Source organism: Myotis lucifugus, unplaced genomic scaffold, assembly GCF_000147115.1.
Source record: "Myotis lucifugus unplaced genomic scaffold, Myoluc2.0 scaffold_85, whole genome shotgun sequence".
NCBI classification, from domain to species: Eukaryota; Metazoa; Chordata; class Mammalia; order Chiroptera; family Vespertilionidae; genus Myotis; species Myotis lucifugus.
In genome coordinates this window covers 3,710,834-3,720,438 of record NW_005871133.1, presented here as the reverse complement: position 1 = coordinate 3,720,438, position 9,605 = coordinate 3,710,834, and the positions used below count along the sequence as shown (strand labels likewise).

Sequence of the window (9,605 nt, the reverse complement as noted above, 5' to 3'; positions counted from 1 at the left end):
AAGCACACCTCCCTCCAAATGTCTCTTTTTAAAAAAAAAAATATTTATATTGATTTCAGAGAGGAAAGGACAGGGAGAGAGAGACAGAAACATCAATGATGAGAGAGAATCATTGATTGGCTGCCTCCTGCACATCCCCCACTGGGGATTGAGCCCACAACCCGGGCATGTGCCCTGACTGGGAATCAAACCGTGACCTCCTGGTTCATAGGTTGATGCTCAACCACTGAGCCACGTTGGTCAGGCCCGAATGTCTCTTTTTAGAATTTCATTAATACTACCACTCTAATTCCTCCTCATCAAGGCTCATGTCCTCAAAATTACCTTGCCCTCTCACCTTTTCCTTTAATCGTCTACACCTGATCACTCACTTATCAGTGAACAAATTAATCCAGGAGCTGAGTACAAAGGATTTGATGAGACAATCACTGACCTGAGGTGACTTTCAATCTCAGCCTGGAACCTGGACCTGTACAGAGATGACTACCCAGTCTGCAATCCCAGGAGCCCTTAGAACCAAAGGGCATTTATTGGGAGTCTCATTTTTGCCGGTATTGTATTAGGTCCTTTACTGCCCCCAGCAGGTTAGAAAGACACAGATATATCAGGATAAGAGATATCACAAATCAACATTTATATCTAAAATCTGAGGCTTGGGGAGATGGGAGAAAAAAGATTCCCAAGGAATTCATGCTACTGATCCTATCTATCCATTTCTCTTCTCCCAATTTCTCACTGTTGAAGCCAAACCTGCTTTCCTCTTAAAAAAAAAAAAAAAGTTATTTCAGGGTTAGAAAATGTTCCCACATGAAAAGCTGATTGGTTATGTAAAGCCAGAAAACAGGCATTCTCACACCAGACCAAATTCCTAGACCTAGCTCACTCTGCAGTGAAAGGCAATTTGCTTTCTTACTTGGGAGTCCAGGAAGAATTCTCCAAGAATATTTTTCAAGCGCTCCTCCCTTCCAGGGTGATTATTGGTTTGGGGCACAGATGTTACTAAAAAAGTCAGAACGACTCCTTCAGAGTAGTCAAGCTGAAAGTTGACTGTACACAACACATTCCTCCATTACTCTCAAATTAAATAATCCAAGGGTATTCCCCCACAGTGTTAACTCCTCAAGGGCAAATATCGCGTCCATTTTGTTATCTGTTTACCATCCCCAAAGATCTCAGGTGGGTATATATACCTGGCACCAACCACAGGTATTCACTAAATACCTGCCAAACAAATGATTAGATTTACTTCCTTTTAGTTTCTGTAGCAATCAGGCACCCACCTCCCACCAGCTTGATGTCAAGCCCAACCAGATTATCAGCACACAAATTATTATGGCTTCAAGGTGCAAGTAAAGGGAGGGAGATGGACCAATGACCTCCTATGAAACCCAGAGCCTGTTTTTCTTGTCATACTGCTGTGTAACAAGCAAAATCCCCACAGGACTGAAACAAGGAGGTAGATGGCATTCCCATGGCAGAGTTTCTACCTGGAGGCGGATGGGAATCAAGGACTGATAAAGGTGTGGCCCAGCCAACATACCATTTCTTAATTCTCTAGAAATGTCTTGAGCATGCCAACTGAAAGATCAGCACCCAGTGAAAACAAAACTGCTCAATGGTTTTCGGGATGGGGAAAGTTTATAGCATATACTAGAGGCTCCTGTGCACTGGTAGCCTCCCATGGGGTTGGTGGTGGCCAGCCAGGGCCTCCCTCCCTTCCCCCGGTAGGCCCCGCCCCCTGGTCTAACTCCTGGAAGAACTCCCAGTCTAGGGAACAATTTGCATACTACACTTTTATTATATAGGATAACCTCAGCCTAGTCAGCTTATTTCCTTCCTGGCTGGTTAGAGACACAGCTAGAGATGAGTGTTCACATTGCATTTGGATGGGTGGCTGGTCCTACATAATATAAACCTGAGGAAATCAGAACCACAGCCATGAAGGGTTCCAGTTAATGGGGTGGAAGGGAGAGAGCATCCAGCCCTCCCAGACAGCATGTTCTCAATTATCAGGCAGTTCTACTACACTTAGATGTCACCAGCTCTTGCCACTGTCCCAGGCTGGGCAAGAGGGACCCAAAGGGGGAAATGACTCAGAGGACACATCTTATTGGCTTAGAGTCAGATGTTGTTTTCGAACTGCAAAGAAGCACAATACAGAGGTAAAATAGTTAAGCAGGCCCAACCTAAGAACAACAGTACCCATTTTAAGGACAGTTCTACCCTTACTAGTAAAGACTCATTCCTCTTTGTAGTTTCACTATTAGACTCAAAACCACAATCACAGAAGGGGCATGAATTTGTTCCTAACAATATGAATCACACACCATGCTGGGCTCCTAATCCCTTTTCCTGGGACAGGCCCAGAGAAGAGAAGTCAAACAAACTGGGGTAGAAAGAACACTAAACTAGGAATCTGGAGCTCTGACTTCTCTCCTGGCCCTGTCACTACTCAGGGAAGTCAGCTTCTGAGCATCCGTTTTCCATTTTCCCTTCTATAAAATGAGGAGGTAGAATGAGATGATCTCCAAAGTTCCATCCTTCCAACTCCAGCATCTCATGAGCCTACAGAGTCTCTCTGCTATACAAGGAGTTTTGTAGTAACATTTGGATACCATAGTCAATAATTCAGATCTTCAGATAATCTTGTCTCACTTCACTCAGCCTTTTGAGACTCCTAGGACTTGGGAATAGAATTTGCATGAATCCAAACTTTTGGCAATGACTTGTGGCAGGGAAGTTACGACTGCATTCACACACATTTACTTACACACACACACACACACACACACACACACACGGACAGGAATTTTCTGGAAGGACTGATTCCTTGGGCTTGGCTGCAGGCACAGAAACCTAATACAGGTATAGGAGGAAATAATTCAAGTTCCTGGTTTCTGTCCTGTTTGTTGGACAAAGCACATGTGCCCTGTGACCCACATAGTTCTCTGAGGTGGAACCATCTTGACCCTCTAATAAAAAACTCAGGTGGCCGGCATATGCACGTTTGATCTAGGAGCAGAGAAAGCAAGACCAGCTACTGCATTATTTCAGTAACATGGCTGGTATGATGTAAAATCAACCAAGGGTGGATCCCATAGAGGAAATGACACTCCCAGCAGCACCATCTGTTCCTCTTTGTGTCTGGCATGATCTATATTTTTAACCTCCGGTGCAAATGAGGTCCACAAGTAGAGCCCTACCCCCTACTTCAACGGTTGGCTCTCTATTCAGTAAGCATTCCACTCCCCAGCCTAGCAGAAGCCTCCAAGCAGGTGCCCAAACCCTGGCATGGGATTTTTCATAAGGAAAGGAAATGCTTCTGAAAACTAAAAATTACATTTGATAAGGAAAGCTCTGTGGGATTCATGGTAAAGCTCTCCATAAAACACAATGATGTGATTTAGAACTGAGGCTTCATGCTGAAAATCCTTTTTTAAAAAAAGCAGCAGTACATGTGCACTGAATTTAGACACTATTGCATCTCTCAACTCTCACTACTGTTTACAGTTCTCACCAAAGAGTTGGAAACAATGCTATTGGAGAGTTCAAACTTCATAAACAAAAGATTCTCTGTGTTTGTGTGTATAACATCTTTTCTTAATTCAGGGCAATATCCCCAACACCAAGAGATTTTGCTATAACACTGTCCTTCCACAAACAAACTGCATAACCAAGTACAATGGAAACTTCAAAGTAAAATTTGAATGCAGCTTTTAAAATATCTCCCTGAGAAATAAAAATACATAGCCACAGAAAAACTTATACATGGATGTTTATAACATCATTCCTAGTCACCAAAAACCATGCAACCCAACTGTCCATTAGCTGATGAATGGATAAACAAAAGGTGTATACAACAGATTATTTAGCAATAAAGTGGAATGAAGTACCACTACATGCTACATGGATAAACCTCAACAACATTATGCTTAGTGAAAGAAGTAAATTACTAAAGACTACATATTGTAGGATTCTGTTTATATGAAATGTCCAAATAGGTAAACTATAGAGAGAACAGATTAGTTATTGGTGGCCATGGGCTGGAAGCACTGTAGAGGAACAGGGAATGACTAAAATTGGGGTTTCTTTTTGGGGCGATGAAATGTTCTAAAATTAGATTGTGGTGATAGCTATACCACTCTGTAAATATACTAAAATCTATTGAGTTGTTCACTTTAAATGGGTTACTTTTATGATATATAAATGGTCTCAATAAAGCTGTTTTTAAAAAATACATATTAAATAAAATCAACCCTCTGAAAAAACTCTCCTTGAGCAAACCTAGAAATGATCTAGGTGTATAAAAGATAATATTTAAATCACAGATTATCTATTTGATGGAATATTATAAAGTCATTAAAAATAATTACAAAAGGCTACGTGCCATAAGGAAAGTGTTTATGATATAGTGCTAAGTTCAAAAAACAATACAAAATTGAATGTACTCAGATTACCAACTAAAAGAAAAAAACAGAATATGTACATGGAAATGTTTGGATAGTAGAATTATGGTGATTTTTTTCTCCTTTATTTTCCAAGCTTTCTGTAAAATTGTCTCAGTGTACTGATATACACACACGCACACACCTCTATCTTCCTTCAGAAAGTTTGCCTAGCTACAATTTAAATGCAGTTCAGTAGTTGAGTGTCAACATATGAACCAGGCGGTCACAGTTCAATTCCCCATCAGGGCAAATGCCCATGTTGCTGGCTCCATTCCCAGTAGGGGGTGTGCAGCAGGCAGCCAATCAATGATTCTCTCTCATCATTGCTGTTTCTCTCTTTCTTTCTCTCTCTCTCTCTCTCTCTCTCTCTCTCTCTTCTCCTCTCCTCTCCTCTCCCTTCCTTTCTGAAATCAATAAAAATATATTTAAAAAATAATAAAAAGCAAAATAAGCAAAACCACCTTGTTCTCTTTTTCAAAGTTCCCATTCTTAAACCTCCACTTCCTTAATTCACTGAGATCACCTCAGAACAGCCCAAAAAAGGAAGAATGGGATAAACACTCCTATCTCATTCCCAGAAGCCAGTTTCATTTTACTGGCTATTTCAGAAGCCAAAGCCTTGTGTAGCCAAAATTTGAGCAAGGAGAGTGCACACAAAGCAATTCCACGCCCTCTTCTTAAACTTCTGTGGGTGAAAGCAAGTCACTGCAGGCAGGAGTTTGGACTTGGAAAGAGTGGACATTCCGCCACCTAAGAAAAGATGGTAAGAAAAGAAGAATTGGGACAGAGCCCCTATTTGTGTCTCTTCTTATAAGATTTTGTGCCCAATCTCCAACTACAGGAGAAAAGAACCCGAATCATTTCATTTTCACCACAAAGATCTTCTGAGTAATAAAGAATTGTCAGTTACCAATGTTGCCACCTGCAAACCCACTGAGAACCTATTACTGTCATCAGGAATCCCAGGCTAACATTCCCCAAGTCAAGGAAAGGGGGCATGCCAAAAAGAAAAAAGAAAGAAAGAAAAAGTATATATTTATATATGTGTGTGGGAGGTATAGTACATTTAAGGGCACATAGCTATCAAGTAATTTTTAAGGATTTACTAACACTGCCGACAGTAACAGGGAACTGCATCTGTTTCTGCTTGAGAAAAAAGCTTCAACAATATTCTGTTTCTGATTCTTGCATATATAGCCTTTAGATGTTTCAAGGGTGGCTATTTTCCTTTTTTGAGATGTAAGAGCCAGGGAGAGAGAATACATCACAGGCAACATCAGAGTCTGTGAAACCCATTTATTTTTCACTACAGTTGCATTTTCTGCTGTTGCTATACCAATACCTTCACAGGGACTCCACTGTCCCCCAGCCGTGACAATAGCACAGGTGGCCTTTCCTGGCTGAAGTGAACCAGTTTGGCGCCACTACAAGGTCTACCAGCAGAGTGGAGACTTCCACACTCAGGTAAGAATCAAAGGATGAGAGAACAAACAGAGGGACCCTGCTGCTTCCAAGCCAAAAGACTAAAAGAGAAAGAAAAAGGACACCATCACAGAAACACATGAGCACTAGAAAAAGGAATCATTCACAGGTGCCTGACAGGCTCCAGGGCTAAAACCTAAGCCTTGTTAAAGGTTATTCTTTCTCCACCTCTACTTTTTCAGATAAAGATTTTTACACAGAGACCGGAACTTACCATCACCCTAGGGAACAAAGGCTGTTGTCTTGAATCCAACCCAGGGTGTGAGTGAACAGATCTTGATGCTCAAGGGCAGTCACCCCAACGCTTTCCTGAAATTGCTTCACTGGTCAGATCCACAGCTGTTAGCAGCTTCAAATACCCATTACAAAACCCCCAGCCCCATCCTCAAATGGCATCTGTCACTCCCACCAATAGGAAAATAGCCTTCCCACATTACAGGCATTATTTCTCACTGCTTTAGTTTTCAAGTTTCCTGCGATATGGCAACCTAACTTAAGAATATTAATTTAAAAAAAGACACATTCCATTAAATGCAATCTCACTACAGTGGAATATGTGGATGGCCCCAGACTGAAGCCATCTTGAGGAGAAGTTGGGGGAGAGTCTCTATCATCACATATGCATTTGTCCCAATGCTTACCCTTAACCCAAATGTCTTAACCCTCACCACTCAAGTCTGCATCAGAGCAATATTTGCTTCCAAAGTTTTTTGTTGTTGTTGTTTTTTGAAAGCACTGGGCTTCTTCTATTATTCGTTTCTTCTCATCTTTCTCCTACTGCTTGATGGAATGTCCCCTAAATAAGACATCCCTAACTGTCCAGGCAGATAGAAAAGGGAAAATGAATACTGCCTGTCACCTTCAACTGGGGATCACATGACAGCTCAGGAGCTTAGTAAAATGCTTCATGCATGCAATTACATAACCTGGCCCAATGGGTCTGCTGACCCGCAAGTCTCCGAGTAGGCATTTCAGACCCATAAGAGGGCATTATAGCCCTGCTGCTACCTCTTGGTAAGTGGGGAACTAGAGGGAAAAGACATGCACATGTGCTGTCTGACCTTCCTTCTCTGCCTACAAGCAGCTCTGCTAAAGTCATTCTCCCCAGTTCACTTGTTTGGGTAAGGAAATGAGTAAAATCATGCGACTCTGTAATTTTTAAAAAAGACATTGTAATTCTCTGACCCCACAAACAGGTACCAGTAGTTACCTGGTTGTCAAAAGAGCTAAGGATATGGAAAAAGAGCGCAAGGAAAGATTTAAAACATAAGGCAAGTTTTCATCTGGGGGATGGAAAAGCATGAAGAAAGTGAAACAATGCTTAGTGGCAATAAACCTAAAGTAAGTTCTTACTTTTAAGAAGCCAAGTGACTTACTAACTTTGGAAGTTGCATATGTGTGTACCGAGGGAGAGGATAGCTATAGGAATTGCTGCCCCAGCAACAGCAAAGCAGGAAATCCCCTGCCAGGAGGTGCACCATTACATAAGAGCACACGTTCAATCACCACGAGATGGAGACCAAGCAGGAAACCAGACAAAATGTTAAGGTCTCTTCATCTGCCAGCCTGCATCAATAACATCTTTTGTTTTTGTTTTGTTAATAACATCTTATTCTACCTTTCTTCCTCTTCTTTCTGTCAGCCCAAACTCAGGGCTCTGAGAAGGCACACCTCAGCAAATAAGTTGAACTCTGCCATTTGACAGTGAGTTTGCTCTCAGGGTTTAAACACTGCAGAGCAGAGGTCCGGGCAGGCCCGATTCTGAGCACCCGGTTCCTGTTCCAGTCTAGCTGTAGGTGATGACTTGTATCACATGCCATATCTACTACAGTATCCAAAAAGTCGCAGTGTGTACAGGGAAGTCCTACCTATCAGGCCTCTAGTTAATTCATTGGGCACAAGTTCCTTTAGCAGCAAATGGCCACCAATGAAAATTAACAACATAAACAAAAATGACTTAAAGAGTGTGAACTCCATGAGGGTTCTGTCTTATTTATTCCAGTATCCCCAAAACCTAGCACAGTGCCTAACATACATTCTGTACCACATAAATACCTGTGAGTACTGAATGGAAGGATAAACAAACAAATGAATGTTGTGCAAACATACCTTGGAGAAAAAGTTAAAGTGCTCAGGATTTGAAAAGTAGCCTGAAGAAGTAGTGCTGTTGAAAAGACTCCAGAATGACTCTGGTTTTACCAGAAAGTAAGCAAACTAGAAACTAACAGTAAAATCCAGTAGGTTACAGTGTGGGCTCCACCACAAGCTATCTTTGTGACCTTGGGCAAGTTATTTGTTTAGCTTTGGTCTCAACTGGAAAAAAAAAGGGGGGGGGAGGAATAATACCAATACCTACCAAAAAAGTTTGTTGTTTATTTAAAGGAGATCAAGAAAGTAAAGTTCTTGGCACAAGGCTCGATACATACTAAGTCCTCAAGAACTTTCCCTATTACTGCTATTATTGTTGCTTTATTGAATACTTCCTTTACTGAGGGGGAAGTGGAGCGCCCCTCCCAAACTCTGAAAATTTTCACTTCTGGTTGAATATGCCTCTAGCCAAAAATGCAAAGCCCATACATTCAGAACTGAATGCCAGGCACATGTCTCTACTAGCCTCCACTAGATGGTGAGAATTTAGGTGTGGAATTCCCAAACCAGAAAGGGTGTGTGTACACATCATTCATACATACATTTCAAACCAGAGGAATGAAGAGAGCAAGAAATGAATTAGCCACTGTGAAAGGTGGAAAGACCCACTTTCCCACCTCCGTAGATCTAGAAAGGGAGTCAATACCTGCAGTTAAATTGAACTGAGGAGGAGTTTTATTGCACCTCTGTACAAAGCACACACAAGCCCAGTTACCAAGAGCAACAAAGCCCAACGAGTCGCCTGCCAGAGAGAACATTCTGTGGGAACAGCAGCATTAGGCCTCTTTGCCAGAACATGAACTTCCCTGGAACCGGCCAGGGACCTGGTTGTGACGCCTCTTTTCTCCCGGGTCTTACGGTCCCCAAAACCACCTCCCCCTCCTCATCTCCTTACAGGTAACTTTTTTCCACTTTCAGCAACCTCACAGCCACAACCCTACCGGAGGGTCAGACCTACACGAATAAAATAAAATAAAAAAGAAAGTCTACATCTATAAACAGGAAACGGTTTCGGTGAGTCTCAACCGGGATAATAAGAGAAGTTTTTGAGATTAAAGACCAGAAGGGGCGCCGGGGCTGCAGAAAAGTCCCGGGCTCACACGAACTCCCCGGTTCGCTCAGGAAATCCACGGTCGCTAAGCAAACCCTGCCCCCGTGCGAGACGCGCAGCTGGAGTCGGCCGGCGGGGAAAATAATAATAGTAATAAAAGAAAGAGGGCCTCAGCCTACCTCCTTTCCAGCGATGCGCCCACGGCGGTCTCCACCCTGAACTCCCCGGCAGCGAGCGTGACCCCGCACGCCGGGCGAGGCCAGGCCGGCGTGCCCCGACCCCCGCCACTCAGCTCCCGGCTGCAAAACGGCCGACTGGTCCTCCCCGAGGCCTCGGCACAGCTTCCCCGGCCCGGCCGGCCGGCCCACGCCGGTGACAGCGAGACAGCACAGAGCAGCTGACGCCGGCGACCGGCCGAGGTATCCCCAGCGTCCGCTCTGACGTTGCGCGCCCACCCCGAGCCCCTTGAAAGCAGC

The 9,605-nt window shown here is 43.2% G+C and overlaps 1 protein-coding gene across 1 annotated transcript in view; it reads right to left on the bottom strand.

Moving 5' to 3' along the window:
- SUSD6 (sushi domain containing 6) overlaps positions 1 to 9,420 on the bottom strand; it is a 96,975-nt gene extending 87,555 nt beyond the window's left edge. Inside the window, exon 1 of the mRNA XM_006091021.3 lies at positions 9,309 to 9,420. The gene's annotated coding sequence lies outside the window, so the exon portion shown is untranslated. The remainder of the gene's footprint in view (positions 1 to 9,308) is intronic.
- Between the last annotated feature and the right edge of the window lie 185 nt (positions 9,421 to 9,605).